Below are 16960 nucleotides of genomic sequence, written 5' to 3' on the forward strand. Positions count from 1 at the left end.
AAATACCTAAACATCTGCAATCCAATGAGTACAGTATATTACTGTATAACAATTTTACTTACAGACCAAAATAAGACTGTTTTAGTATACCATGCTTAAAACATGTATCTTCATCAGCTTTTCTATCAAGTTTTTTTTTGTTTGTTTTTTGTTTCGTTTTGTTTTGCTTTTGCATTAAAAAATTAATAATTCTCAGGCAATGGGGGAGAAAACACTATCCTCCCAGTAGCTTTTCACTTTTCCAATTCATCTTAGAAGCTAGAGATTTTGCTAAAGGTTCTTTCAAAGAACAGTTTACATTTAACAGTGGTATCAGGAACTTCTCAAATGAAAAGCAAAGACCAAGCTACCCAAGGCCAAACAAAAAAACCCGAAACATAAACCACTCTCTTCAAAGCCCATCACCAAAGATTTAACTGCAATTATCTGGCTTTCTTAATAAATATATACATAAGTTCCAGGGTTTGAAATTCAAAGCCAGGAGCACCCTTTCTAAGCAGAAACCTCAAAAATATGTCTTGGCTACATGATATTAAGCTAAAATAGATTTGTACATGCATTGCTATTGATATTTATGTATTACACTGAAAAGGATTACACTGAAAGAACTCTTATTCTAAGAGTTAATAGCAACATTTCTTCATTTAATTTTTGTTGTATGTATATTTTAAGAATAGTGTTTTAAGTATAGGATTAAACCTTACTAAAAAAGACATTGGAATTAATATGAATAATCAGAACTTGTTTTTTTTTTTTTTCTTTTTCTCTCTAATATTTAATCTTTTATAAGAAATATACTCCTCCAATTAATAAAATACTAATTTGATACATTCCTTACATTTTTTATTGCTGAAATTCAAACTTAATTGAAAACAATCCCTTTCCTAGTTGAAGAACACTATTGAGACCCTGGAAAATAATCAAAATTTATCACAGAAATGAACAAAATAAAAGCAACTATGCTGGGTCAGCCCAAGGATACATGAAAGTCAGTATTTTATTTCTGACATGAAACAACTGCAGATGCTTAGAGAGAACATATAAGGTAAACACTTTCTATTGTGGAATCACAAGAAGAAATAAACATGTATGTCAATTAGGAGCTACAAACTCAAAGGATCAGAGGGATAAATGACACCGTCATTCAATTCACTAAGCCACTTGTGCAGGTGGAAGATGCCTGCATTATCTGGTACCTGTTAGTCATTATACCTTTACTTAATGCTGCCCTGTGCTGAATTCTAGGATGTGAGGAAGTTCTAGTGAATATCACAATAAGAGTGTTAATTAATTAATCTCGAGATTTATGGTTTTCAGTATTCATGAAAAGTCATGTTTCCTTCCAGATGTCTGAGATTTGAGAAGCTCAAGGTGAGAAAAAGTGACAGACCTTATCTAAACTAATAAACACATATACATGTATGTGTATGCACACATAGAAATACATACACACACATGCTCTTGTTGTATATCGAGATGCATCATTCAGTTTGGTTGAAAAGCCAGTTTCTTTGTATCTAAAATAATGTAAATATTATAGTAGGTACCCTTATTGAAAGAACACTGGACAGTGAAGTTATTAATTAGAAACTACTTGGACAGAAACAGCACAATCATGCACCTTTTACAATTCCCAACACGTAACATCAAGACATACTGTAAGCCAGATACACAACAATCAAGAGATGTTAATTATTGTTAAACTGAAAGACCAGTGTCAGGTTATGATGATGTATTAAAAATGACATTATAAAGTACATCTTTATGATATTATCATGTCAACTGTTTTTACAGTTTCTAGTCAAAATTAATTACCAGTCAGCTTCAGTTTTTGAGTGCACTTTTTTTCCCCTAACTAATAGTGTCGTTCTTCAAATATCAGAAAAGTAGTCAGAACATGATCCTTAATACTAGATTATGAATGCCAATTTTAGTTTGATACACAGCTCAAGCTTCTTCACAGAATTACTGGTAGAACACAGCCAGGTTTATGCCTCCTGCATCCACTCTTCACTCCAAATTCTCACAGCTACAGCTCCACAAACCTCAACCTAAGCAGAGTGTTGGATGCACAAGGAATATAAAATAAGGCCCTATGTAGAAAGTGCTGACCTTTTCAGTATTCTGAAATTCATGTATGAAAACATTCCGAAGTAGAAAAATGTTGCTTAAACTTACAGGTACAGTGGCTGTTATGAAAAGTTCCCCATTGCTCACTTCCCACAGATCACTGACAGTTTACCTAACCTCTACTTAGAGATCTTTACTTGCAAGAGTGGGATGGGGGAAATGGAAAAATATCCATAAATGTTTTTTCAACATGGCAATATAAAATATTGTGCTATCATTTCTTGCAGCCATAACAGAACTAAAATAATCCTCACTACTTAAAAGACATTTACTTGTAGCTTATAAAATTCATTGCTTAAAATGGCATTTGCTGTCAGCCTAAATAATAATAATAAAAAAAATAATAAATAAAAAATGATCATAAAATGCAATTATTCCCAATTTTATTAAAATATCCCATATTTTAATATTTTATCTTAATATTATCTTATGTGTACATATGTCTTATCAACTTGTGCAACAAGTTGTGCTCAGACAAGTTATAAGCAGAGGATAGGCAAAACCCAGAATCTACTGAACTCAATGGGAATCAAAGGAAGATTTCCCTTTACGTTTCTTATAAAGGGGTACTGAATTTTATAATTGTTCATCTTGATGGAAGCCAATCTCCTCTGAGAAACAGCTGTTTAATCTAAAAACAGATGTTCTCTCAAGCAACAGAGATTCAGGACAATCCTAAAATGAAAACTCCATATTATTAGAGAACACTTGGTAATCACAAACATCTCTCCTAAAAGTCATCTAACATTAACTTCTGTTTCTTTTTATGATTACAAAATCATCAGAATAATACCTTAAGACAGACCTTACTTTCTTCTTTCATCACAGTTTCCAACACAGTGTGTTTTTTTCTCACATCACCTTCAGCAAGTTTGTAGATGACACCAACCTGTGTGGTGCAGTTGATACCAAAGAAGGAAGAGATACCATTCAAAAGGACCTGGACAGGCTGGAGAAGTGGGTCCATGTAAACCGAATAAGGTTCAACAAGTCCAAGTACAAGGTGCTGTACCTGGGTCAGGGCAATCCCAGACAGGAGTATAGAATGGGAGAACTCATTGAGAGCAGCCCTGTGGAGAGAGACTTGGGGGTTCTGGTGGAAGAAAGGCTTGACATAAGCCAGCAGTGTGCACTTGCAGCCCAGAAGGCAAACTGTTTCCTGGACTGCATTAAAAGAGGCGTGACCAGCAGAGCAGGGGAGGTGATTGTGACCCTCTACTCTGCCCTCATGAGACCCCACCTGCAGTACTGCATTCAGGTTTGGGGCCCCCAGCACAAGAAAGGTGTGGACCTGTTAGAGCAAGCTCAGAGGAGAGTCACAAAGATGATCAGAGGGCTGGAGCACTATGAAGAAAAGCTGAGAGAGCCAGGGATGTTCAGCCTGGATAAGAGAAGGCTCTGGGGAGACCTCATTGTGGTTTCTCAATGCCTAAAGGGGCTTTATAAAAAGGATGGAGAGGGACTCTTTATTCGGGTGAATAATGATAGGACAGGGGGTAATGGTCTTAAATTAAAAGTGAATAGATTTAAATTAGACATTAGGAAGAAATTCTTCACTGTAAAGTTAGTGAGGCACTGGAACAGCTTGCCCAGAGAAGTTGTGGATGCCCTATCCCTGGAGGTGTTCAAGGCCAGGCTGGATGGGGCCTTGGCCAACTGGATCTAGTGGGTGGCATCCTTGCCTATGGCAGGGGTGTTAAAACTATATGACCTTTAAGGTCTCTTCTAACCCAATCCATTCTACAATTATGTGATCCTCTGATTCCATGTTTGATACACAGAATTATCCCTAGCACTGTGTATACAAGTGTCAGCTGGCATGTTACCCAGTCTTAGTCTCATGATGGAACATGAGAAATATGCCAAATATTGCTGCTTTAACATTACATTGCACTTTAAGGAACTATATTCATTCTTGAAAGAGATGTCAAACAAGAAAGTAAAAGGTATATTTTATTACTTTGTATCTGAAGTTGAAAACCCATGGATCCTTAACTAAATTTTGAGAGCTCTGATCCTGCAAATTATGTGTGGATAAAATTTATTCTATGTGAGTTACTTAAAAACCAAAGAAATGGCAAGATGTCTAAATGGCAATTCACTTTTCAAGGTTATTTGTAAAGTCCTGCCTGTTTCAGCAATACAGATCAGTTTAAGAATCTCTTTTGCAAAACAAATAATTTCCTCTGGTTCTGCATATCTATGTTGAATTATTAGGGACCTTTCTAATCCACACATTTTCTAAACTTGCCAAATTGTTAGAATATAAAAACATATTTGTTGGTGTAAAAAATAAAATATATACATATATATATTTATTATAAATACACATATAGATACCATAAAATAACTATTCTATATGCAGTTTGTATAGTTACACCTGAAAGCAGTTAGAAATAACAGCCATAACATCAAAACTCAGCTGTATTTTCTTTGCTTATGTGCAATATTGTACCACAATTACCATAAGGACATATTACCAAGAAAATTACAATGTGTAAAATATGATGAGAAAGATATGAAATATTTCAAACAATCCAGACAGTATTCTTGTACAATTACAGTCATCGTATCTACACAGCAGTCTTCAAAATAAGTTTGTCAGTCTGAATAATGTACTCCAGTGAATCATGTCCTCTCACTTAAGTTCTTTAGGCATTGGTTCAACAAAAACATTGTGCTTAATTTTGTGCACTGAAACACAAAAGGGTCTCCTATTCTCAGAGAGTTTTTAACTTAGCAGCACCACGTCTTCTATCCTTTCTATATCCCTCCTGGTTCATCTCATATTACCAGTCTTCTTACAGATTGATTTCCTGCCTCTTTCATTCCTTCTAGGCAACACCTTCCTAATAAAAGCCAACTCAGAGAAAAGAAATTTTTAAAAAGTGTAGTCAGTATGTTCCAGTGATTCTTCCTCACAAAAATTCAATCCAACTATCATGCATTATATCTTTCTCATTTCACAATACATTTTGAAAGCTGTCCAACAGGAAGAGTGCTGTACTCCATGTTGTCATCCAACCAATCACTAGCAAGGCTGCAGTCTGCCTGTACCCTCAGAAAGCCCCAAACAAGGGCTGAGAGGGACGAAAACCCCTTTTTGTCTGTCTGAGATTTCAGTAGCCCACATCATGTCTTTGTTTTTACCAGTCGCTGGACGCTATTATCACTTCTATTGTCACTCCCAGTAAAATAGTAACAACTTTGGCTAATATATCAGTAATTGACATGAAGATCTCCCAGAGTAAAAAGTATACAAAATAGCTTTAAAAACAAAAAATGAGTTTTCTGGTTCAAACTAATATTGTCACTAAGCTGGCCACTCCAGGTTAGGCAGTAACACAGAGCTGCATAAGGCAAAAGGGCTTCTATCCTTTGGTGTAGTGAGAGAAATTGTTTATGAGATGCCTGTGCTACGTTATCTTAATCACTGAGTATAGATTATCTTCCTGAAGTTGGGCTGTCAACAAGTACTTCAAACATAATTTTACAGGTGCTCTAAGCACACAAGAAATTGATCAAAATAATAATAAAAAAAAAAGTATTTTTTTTTTTTGGAAAAGGCATCATACTGACATAAAGTTTTTTTCTAGTGACTCCAAAATTGCCAGGTTGACTGCCAGTCTTGCCAGTCAGTGATGACATCATTGAGCTCAGAGAAAACTGCAGTAAGCAGCTGAGACTTTTGTATACTACCAAGTATGTGCTACATTCATAACCAGAGCTGATCTCTATGGAAGAATAAGTTAACTGTAGAAGTTTACAGGAAGTCTAGCAGCCTTGAGGCTCCCAACAGTTGGTACTGCCTATGACAGGGCTTTTACTGTGAGTCATACCTGATAAAATAAGGAGTGTTGTGCAGTCTTTTGCACTGAGATTTATTTGCTCTAGTACGTAAGTAAGTCTTTATTTGAGGGTATTTTAAAATTTGCAAAATAATATGTCTTGCAACACATACTATTTTGTTTGCCCAGTGAGTACAGGCAGGAAATTCAGGATTACTTATACAGCCTATACTCACTTTCAAGAACATGGAGGAACTCCATGGACTTCAGAGCTTAACAAAGTCACAGTACAAGAGACAAACGAGCTAAGAACCTGTGCAAGCCTTTGAAGAATAAGAGATTAAGTGAAGACGTATAATGTAATTTTTAAAGGTGATGTCAACATGATGACAAGTTTTATATTGAACAAGAAGAGTACCCTGATTTCTGCCTGATATATACAAACTCAATCTGCAGTCAATTATAGTGTAGATAAATGTTGCCTGTCGTCATTTCTTCCTTCTGCTAGGCTTACCTTTATCTTCTGAATTGTGTCATTTCAATTTTTTGTGCACTCTATCATCAACATCAGTCTGTAATACAGAGCCAGAGAGTTAATTACACTACAGACTCAAATATAACCATGGTATGAAACTCCAAGGATGTGTGTGTAATGTGACTTCTTTCAGATATGTTCTGAGAGAAGGCTTTTACCCCATCAAAAGTGATAGTTTTATTGCTGATCGGTTTGCCCCCCTTCCCTAGAGCTAAGCATACAAAAACAGAGCAAGCACCAAAAAGGACATGTATGTAGAAAATAAAGCAATTCTTCATTACCATGGCAGAATAACATAAATGTTAATTCCCAGACATTTAATTTTCTCTTTCAATGGAAAGAAATAATTTCTGTTTCCTTTTCTCCTTCTTAGAGCATTAACTCAACACATTCTTGAATGTACTTTGAGACTCAAGGATGACAGAGAGGATGGGAGATTTCTGAGCTCACTATTTCCTTCACATTAACAAAGCTGCTTCATCCCATCCCCTATGCTTGGGCTCCTTCCAGATCCATTTATATAATGGTGAGAGACTGAGAGACTCCTGGCAAGAGTCTGCATCACATTGTGAGAGATTGGCATTGACCCCATTCTTATGGTAAAATCATCCATTCTATAGTAAAATCAAATATTGTCATTCTGGAGAGGAAAATCTATTTTATCTTGGTCAGATAAAGAAGGTAAGAATCCCCTGTGTAATATCTCGTCCTGTAGCACTCTAGTAGACCATGCATCTACTTTTACTGTAGGCCACTACTGAGTGTGACATTACCTGAAACTATCTAGGCAAGGTACAAAAAGCTGCCTAGGTATAGAACACTTCCCACTTCATTCCCAGTAGACATAGAAGACATCAAAATATATATGCTCTTCAGCTCAAGTAATAAATCTCTTCCCATATGTGGCATTTTCTCTTAAGGAAACCGGTACTTATCCATGCAGCACAACAAAAGTTCACTGAATGCCAAAGTTTAATAAACTGATTATTTATTTTATCATCTATTTTAACCTTGTTATTGCTAAGGAAGATGAAGTTTAAATTCAGTAACAGAGTTTTCAAGTTCTGGTCTATAGAAGATTTTACATACTGACTTTCATAATAGTTTCTTTGGAGGGAACTCTTTTGATTGAGAGATGAAATGTTCTTTAGAAAACACGTATTAGTGAAACATTAATCAATGAAATTAACTTTAACATTTAATCTGATCTTTGTTTTATTAATTGGCAGACTTTCAGGCACCATTTACTTTCCACATGACAAATCTTGTTGTAGTTAGAATTTCAAGAGAATATTGAGCTTGTTTGATCTTTTGCTCAGATTAACCAGGTGGTTAATCTCAGATTAATTTTAGAATAAGATAGAGGAAGGTTAATATATATATATATATATACACACCACTTTGTGTGGCTCATGATAAAATAAATGATATATTTATTCAGCTTAGTAAATATAACATGTATGTTTCTAGTTTTGAATCTGGAACCGAATATTTGGAATCAAGATCTTGAGCAAATGTTTTGTTGTTGTTGCTGTTGTTTTTTACAAATGTACCCCAGCTTCCCTTCTGTATCAGTAGACTCCCACCCATATTTTACTCACTGTGTTAATTAATACTTTTTGAATGATATGTCAATAATGGAAATCCTAAAAGTGGAAGCTGATGTAGAATGCATCTAACAACAAAGAAACAACAAAGAAAATAAGCTCACCATTATACAATATTCCTGTGATTTACTCAAAAATGACTTAAATAATGTAAATGTAATTCAGTATTCAGTTTATACACAAAGAAAGTTTGCCTAAAAACAAAAGATGTTGTTGAATTTAAAATAACTGCTTTACAGTAATTTTCTGAATAGTATTGAAAAGTTCAGACTTTTCTGGTATTGTCTGAAAAGGAATAACAATGGTGGGTATGTAGCCAAAACCTTTCTGAGTATCAGTTTGTCACAGTTGACAACAGCTAATGGGATTCAAGGGTATACACATACACTTACCTTCCCAGAGCCTCAGTTTATTTAAGAATTTTACATTGACTGGAAATAAAACATGATTTCCCTCTGCATTCATCTGGTTAACTGTTAACTAAAGAAAGTTGAGTGGTATGTTTAGCATAGCTCCTTTGAGTGTTTTCACCTGGTTTCTGTTACCAAGAAAACCACTTTTGTCTGTTTACATTCAGAACAGCAATCTCATTAAATTCTGAGTTTCAGAATTTTATTTATTTATTTATTTTTGACTGAATCAAACCATCAGAGAATAATGGAAAGCAAGACACAAAAATATCGCAAGCAATTTTAAAGAGGACAGGAAAAATTTAAAAAATGCATCTTTAAATTCCTATTAATTCAGTACCGTTTGAATTTTGTATTTGAAATGACAGACAAGGTAATAAGGCTTGTATATACAAAACCACAAAAGAGTATATGGAGATATTTTCATTGTGTTCTTATGTAGAGTCTTTATATTGTTACTGGAATTACTGTTTTTAATGCTGTATTTCATAGAATTTTTTCAAATTTCAAGTTTGTTTTCAGAAAAACGCTGATTCAACTTTCTGATTCTTTTACTGAAATATAGTTTCAATTTCCACTTCAATGGTTATTTCAACATAAATCTACCCTGCATCCTTTAGATCAGCTCTTATCCATAAGAAGAAACTCAAAACCCACAAACTAGAACTGAAAGTGGTCAAATTTCCTAATTTCAGCACTGTTTTGTGTGCACTTGGCTGTAGTAAGGTGGTCTCCAGGTCAAATCTCCGTCCTTCTTTTAGAAGGTCATAACCGCATATAAAATGTATGAATTGTCCACTATCAAAAGTCTTCACAGCTACACGAAGACTGATAATTTAAGGCTAGAACTAAGACTGAATAGTTCACAGATTCTTTCCTTCTCCTCATATTCCAAGGAGCATCCAAGCTTTTCAAGTACAAGAAACTCCAAGGAGAGGCAATATGGCTTCTTGGAGTAAAAGAACTCTTAGCTCACCAGTTCCTGTCTCATTTAAACCAACTTTGTAACTCCAAAAGTGACCTGTGCCAGTGGTTTGCTGAAAAAATCCTATTGTAGGCTTCTGCACAGGAGAAGAAATGAATATTTCTTCGAGAAGAAATATGTGTTACATTAAAAAAAAAAAAAAAAAAAAGAGAAAAAGCAAAGTAAAATGAATAAATGTCATTTCCCACTATAGAAAGAAAGAAAGAGAGAGGAAAAGAGTGAGAGAGATAGAGAGAGAGAGAGAGAGAAAGAGAGAGAAAAAGAGGAAGAGAGGAAGAGACAGAGGAAGAGAGAGAGAGAAGAGAGAGAGAGGGAAAGAGAGAGAGGGGGGAGAGAGAGAAAGAGAGAGAAAGAGAAAGGGAGAGAAAGAGAAAGGGAGAGAAAGAGAAAGAGAAAGGGAGAGAAAGGGAGAGAAAGGGAGAGAAAGAGAAAGAGGGAGAGAAAGGGAGAGAAAGGGAGAGAAAGGGAGAGAAAGGGAGAGAAAGGGAGAGAAAGGGAGAGAAAGGGAGAGAAAGGGAGAGAAAGGGAGAGAAAGGGAGAGAAAGGGAGAGAAAGGGAGAGAAAGGGAGAGAAAGGGAGAGAAAGGGAGGGAGAAAGGGAGGGAGAAAGGGAGGGAGAAAGGGAGGGAGAAAGGGAGGGAGAAAGGGAGGGAGAAAGGGAGGGAGAAAGGGAGGGAGAAAGGGAGGGAGAAAGGGAGGGAGAAAGGGAGGGAGAGAATAGTAAATTAGGTCTTATACAAGCAATTCATATTAATAGAAATCAGGTTCTGCATAAGAAGCCAGAAGCCAGTGATTCAAGGCAGTACACCAAACCTATGAGAATGTTTTGACATTACTTACTATTTACATTGCAGTTATACTTTGGTTCCTCTACTTAATGTTACGTTGAAATCTGGAGATTTTTTATTTTTATTTTTTCTATTGGCCAAGAATAAATACTTACTTAAGGTATACTTGCAGTTCTACAGACATTACTGGATAAGAGTATCCCCTCTGAAATCAACAGGACATTTTATATGTTGCAATGTCATAGGACCGGTAGCTAAGAAATGCTCTATATTTCATGTTCAATCACATTGACTTTGATATTTCTCATCTCCTTTAGTCAAGCACAGGTTATCAGGCTCAAACCTGGAATAGCTATACAAAATTGTATGAAGTGTAATATAAAAAAGGTCAAACAAGACAGGTATAAGAGCCCTTTCTGATTTTAAAACCTAAGATATCATTTCATGTTTTATATTTGTTTGGGCAGATATTATCAAAAGAGTGAAATTTCCAAATAGTATTGAAACATAATGCTGGCATTCCAAAGTTTTTGGAGCAGACAAACTGCTTCATACATATTCTCAATATTTACTAACATATTAATACTTATTTACTGCACATTGTCTTTATGCTGTCCTTTTTTATACCTCGTACTAGTTCTTATTAATCTACAGTAACTGAAACCCAAATGAAAATAAATAATAATAATAATAAATACTCAGTTAAGAATTAGTGATATATTTAAATTAGTATAATTAAGTCAGTAACATTTAACAGTTTTCCATGCACGGCCACCAAATGTTGGCATGTTTCTGGAGTGATAAAGCACATGGATACAGAATTCTCACTAATCTTGTAGTTTTCTAAGCTGGATTTGCACATTTTGGGGTATATGGACAGACAGTTTGACAGTGATATGGGCAAACCAAGTTTCAGGATGCTTTCTAGAGTTCAGCCATCACTGAGTACAGATGAAGCGGCAAGATGAGACAGTTATGTTTTTTACATTCTTATCCTTATGACTTTCAAAACTGAATCCTAAAAAAAAAAATCTTTAATACACTATGCTTAAAACTACTATTAAATTGCATAAACCAGTAAGTGCTTTTTCCCTTGGGTATGTATTAACAATTTACTTTTTGTAGACAAGTGCACAAATATGATTAGCTTTTGCAGATTGCTCCTTATTCTGTTACTGGTAAGTAATTTTTATATTATTGCAGTGTAAACAGATGCTATTTTCCACTACATATTCAACAGTAATGAGCTAATTCAATGCATTAAAAACAACAAAAGATCTTCAAGAATGAGCTATTTGCTTCAATAGTCCAAGCTCCATTGAAATCTATGTTGAAATCAACCATGACAGAAAGTTAGCAAATTACCCTAGAAGCCCTGTTGCAAAAGACGGACTTTATTTAGTACATTCATTCAAATGCAGAACATATTCTGTTACCTTCTCCATATGAATATTATTGATCAACTTCTTGAATATTGATTTGGAAGTTATTTTTTGAGTGTAGCTAATATACTTCATTCATTTTCTCATAAAGAAAGAATATTTTGACAAACCTTTACAGGATCTTTACAACTGTTTCAACATTCACTCCTATGAACTCATTAAACACCAAAATCTACAAACAATGAACCATGCTGTTCATTGCTCTTTGGAAACTGGAAGAACCTCCTTGCCGAGAGAAAAATAAAAAGATAGCAAGCATGCTTAGTTTAGATTTTGTGAGTGAAATCCTGGCTCCACTTAAGTCAGCAGTTGACATTTATTTCACCCTGGACTGGTGACTGAAAGAAAGTGTGATGCTCCACCCGGACCATTTTATTTTAGTGAAAAGAATTTTAACATAGATGGGCAGAGTTTGACTAAGCAAACAAAACAAAACGTATAGCATCACAGAAATGCATCAGTTGAGCAAAAAAGCCATGTTTTCACCACAAAAACTTATATTCAACTTTGCATATGTAACTTCACCACCTACACTATAGCATTTGTCTGGGCAGCTCTATGTTTTCTTGGTTGATGCTATGTACTGATACCCTGCTCTTACTGGTTTGGCATACATACGGTCTACAATATAGTGACAAAATGAAAATTGAGAACATCCAGAGCAATTTAACTCAAATGGAGATAACTTATTTTGTTTCTCTGTACTTCCTCTGCCAGTTCCTACTTACACTGCTGAACACAACTGCACCATTTGAGAGATCTGTACAGTTTCTGTTTCTTTTATATTAAATAAAACACATTTATGAAAGGTATATGTATATAAAAATGGCTGTACACACACCACAAGCCACCTGTCATCTCACCAGAAACATTGTATTAGGTTTCCAGTGTTGAGCACACTAGAGATATATATAAATATATCCTGCAGACATCCAGCTATAAAACTAACAAAGATTCTTTTTTTCTTTTTTTTTTTTTTTTTTTTTTTTGTCAGATAGATATAATCCTGCCTTTTTTACTGGGTTGCAAATAATCTGCAGAAGTTTACACATAGATATAAAGCCACAGAATATATCAGAAACACTACATAACAGTATCTAGGGAATAAAACACCAGGAGAAGGCAGATAACCCTTGAACTCAGTCTGGACTGAATCTGTGTGACTTTCTATTTTAGAGTAATTTCCTACTTTTGATCCTGGAGCCAAAATATATCCAAGTCTTTCCCATAATCAAATAAATAAATAAATAAATAAATAATTATCTCCCAAACACAGTGCAACTATAAATCATTTTAAGACTGACAGCTATTCCGACATGAAAGAACTTTAGACAGAGCACACACACACAAAATAAATAAATAAATAAATAAATAAATAAATAAATGAATGAAACAAAGACAGTACCTTAAAAGAACATTAAGGTTGCAAGTCCAAACAATGTATATGGAAGAGCAACAGCAGATAGCAAATGCTGTGATTGTAAAAGTAACTATTTGCTATGATCTATCGGATCATGATATATTTTACCAGTTCATCATGCAAGCCTTCCTGAGACAAGAGAAAAAACATTAACTTTCCCAGGGCATTTTCCTGGCTTTCAGAGTCCCAGGTAATTCTAGTGGTCTCGGTATATATGGTTATATTGCACCTGGGCCTGTATGTGCCGTTTTCCTCCAAGACTCACGAAGCCCCCACTCCCAGCTCTGACTGAAGTGCTCTTGTGTGCCACCCACTCTGATGGTCAAAGCATAAGCTTGAGAAATGATCACCACTTAAAGATACACAGATTTACTGAGTAACAAGAATTTTGAACCATACAGCACTGTGGCTGTACCCCAAAGAAGAGGTGAGGGTACAATCTCAGGTATCATCCAAGGCCTTATTAACGGGGACCCTTTGAGAAATCACACTCTCCAAACAAGATCCCAAAGGCAGACAGGGCAGATGCACAAATATTATGTGCAGTGTGTTACATCTGAGATCTTGCAAGACTGTTGCAGAGCCATTTATAGAGGAAGAGGACATACAGGCCAAGTTCAGGAAAACTGGATTTAGCACCAAGGCTCCTACTAAGTCCAGACATGATTTAACTTCTGATTCTTTCCAAGACTTTCTCTTTACAGAGGGCTAAGGTTTTAATCTTTAAATCAGTGCTTCTTCAATTTCACTTTGCAGATGTAATTTCAGCCTCAATGTTTTTGCTCTTCAATCTCCTAAAAAATAAACTGTATTGCATTCCACATACAAACTAGATATTTACTTCCAGCTCACAGTTTTAGGATGTATTAGCACCTTCATGTTGATACATAGTAAATCTAATTTCTTTCTAAAGTTTCTTCAGGCAGACAACTGGCCAGGTGGAGAGGTTTCCAGCTAAAAGAAAGGATTTACTAGTCCAAATATGGTAGCATGATGAGCAGTTGTATGCTAACAACACATTAAATCTACAGCCAAACCATTTATTCAGTTGAGCGTAAACATTTTTCAGTCAGTCAATATAAGTCGAGGACTTCTGCAGGTTCAGGAATCTGGGTCCAACCCCTCCTGGTGTTTTATTTGAGAACCACTCTGTCAGACAGTCCACAGCATTGGCCCCAATAGTCTTTTGATTTTACAGCTTATTAGTGCAGAAGCCAGCAAAAGAATTTATTACCTATGGGAATCTTTGTTTCAGCTGTACACAAACTCTTAATAAAGTTTTAAGGGCTGGAGCCCACAAGATAAACTAGTCAGGAATTTGGACTCTAGAGTAATTACATAGACAGCCTCCACCTTCAAAAAGTTAGCTATATATTTGTTTCACTGTGCTTCTGTCCTGAAGCACTAATCAACATGGGTGTATTCCAGTGTCAGATGACACAGTCCTCTCTCCTTCTCCTCATTTAAACCAGTCACATCTCTAAAATGGGTGGAGTCCACCTCTGTTCATTAAACCAACAGAAATAAAGAATGACCTTGTGACACAATAAGCCTACACCAGCCACCAAATTGACAGCTTTAATTGAGTAAGTAGGCCTGAAAATGTGGTTATTTCCAGTGCAGGAATTTCAGAAAATTACTCAAGATTTGATGTTAATGATAAGATCACTATCCTTTTGATTTATCTTATTTAAGCTGATAAAAGAGAATTATGAGTATAGCCTTTGCTGCTCCCCAGCCAAAAGGCCTCAAGGACCATCCCGTCACTCATAATTTTAAAAATGTCATTTTGCACGCACCAGAACAGCTTGCAGTGAAATGTCAAAGGCCTCTGCCTTGTTCAACATGCAATTCTTGTTTCTGTAAACTCATTCTGAAATGAGGTAAGCCTCCATTAGCACCTCAACTAAACAAAATCCTGACTTGTTAGCTATAGTCCAAACCCATCTCTTTGCAGTGAATATAAACGCTCAATTTAAAATGCATGATAATAACTGGTAGGACTTCTTTTTGTAGAAAAAAGGAGTCATGCCTGCAAAACACACAGATTCTTGTGACTGTAACAACAAACACTTTGAAGACATAAAAAAAAATTCATAATCCAATTACTCTAAGTGGCTATACTGCTCACCATGAGTCACTCTTAGTACTCTGTTACCCATTTCATGTCAGGAGCAGCCACAGTGAATTACTAACATGGTTTCATATGGATATGTGGGGGGAGGGAGGAAAGGAGAACAGCACATTGAGTGGGAAAGTAAATAAATATTTTTGACCTTCATTTTCTTATTCAAGGAATATCAAAACCAGCATATTTTTCATATATGTAGATTTTCTGAGAGAGAAAAAAAAAAAAAAAACATGTAATCTGTGGTGTTTTAAAACAGTTACCCATTTAAACTATTGTAGAATTGCTTCTGTTATTACTCCTTACCACAAATACCAGAAAAGAGCTAATTGATAGACTATAGCCATCATTGCTTTTATATGGGCTTAAGTAGTATGGGGAGAAAATAAATATTCATTAGGGCTGACTTTAGAGAAGATTTGAACCCTAAGTAACACCAGCTGGAGGATGACAAACCTCCTTTGAGTTGCAAAACAAGCCTTGTGCTGGCCAGACTAATATATTTCAGACTAATGTATTTCACCAGTCTGCCTTCAAGCCTTTCCACTTCTCTGGGCTTTGACACACTCTTTGGGACTTTGTCTTCTCCTTCGATTCAACCAAAGTTTTTATGATTGTTGAGCTTGAATGGTTACGAATTTTCTCCTGCTGTTGACTCTGCCAATTAAAATTTCACATTCCTCAAATCACCTATTTTCTGTCACTATACGTAAAACTATAGCCCAGATTTTAATTATGAACTCTGACAGAATTTCCTTTCTTTCCACAGTGATCTCCTATTCTGCATCATCACACATTTTTCAATGTTGTTTGTTTCTTCTCTTACACAGCCCTTTCTCCCTCTCACATGCCTTAGAAAAACTCACCTACCCCAATCAACTATTATATAAACTACCAGTCTTGAAAATGCACTTATTCTTATTTACCCTTAGACATTTTTTCCAGGCTTGATTTCAAATATTCTCAGATGTTTTCTAGTAAGTTGACAAACCCTTTGTTTTCAACAAAACTCTTAAAAATGGTTTTCAGAAAGTATTTTTCACTTTATTCATTTACCCTGCTGTTCTACCTACCTTATATTCTTGTTTCATTTCTGATTTATTAGAAAATAAGCTCTCTAGGGAAAAGATCTCATCTTACATACCTGAAAAGAACGGAGTTTGCTGCACAGATACATAGCTGTAGGCTCCGTGTATAAAAGAGACAGAGCATTTTAAGTAGATTACTGATTAAATAATAATGCTACAATTTTTAAGATCACTATTGCAGAATAATTCAGACCATACTATGTTGCAGCAGAGGTCTGTCAAGAATGAAATGCGTATCTTCCACTCCACAGGAAGTCCTCTTCCTTTACAATTACTCATATTAGTACACAATATGCATAATAAAAAGTTAGATCCATCTTGGAAAGATGACAGACCTTGTGGCTTGGACTGAATGAGTCTGTACTTGTGCAAACACAATCATCCCTATAAGATAGAAATGAATAAGTGCTGACCGTTACTACAACCGAATCTATTTTAGCCAAGAGACAGTACCAGGAGCTTCTCTTTCTCATTGCAGTCTCCATTCTTTGGTATCCGTGCTGCTGAATGCCCCTGCATCTGCTCCTTCTCCAAAATGTCTGTTCTCTCCTTACTTTTTACCAGTTGTTTTGGCAGCACTAACTCCAAAAGCACTGGGACAAGCCTACAAAGATTGAAGGCTTTTCACTGCATCTCATGA

The 16960-nt window shown here is 35.6% G+C and overlaps 1 protein-coding gene across 5 annotated transcripts in view; it reads right to left on the bottom strand.

The window, feature by feature from the left end:
- ZNF385D (zinc finger protein 385D) overlaps positions 1-16960 on the bottom strand; it is a 438227-nt gene that overhangs the window by 63654 nt on the left and 357613 nt on the right. The window lies entirely within an intron of this gene.

This window comes from Cygnus olor, chromosome 2, assembly GCF_009769625.2.
Source record: "Cygnus olor isolate bCygOlo1 chromosome 2, bCygOlo1.pri.v2, whole genome shotgun sequence".
NCBI lineage: Eukaryota > Metazoa > Chordata > Aves > Anseriformes > Anatidae > Cygnus > Cygnus olor.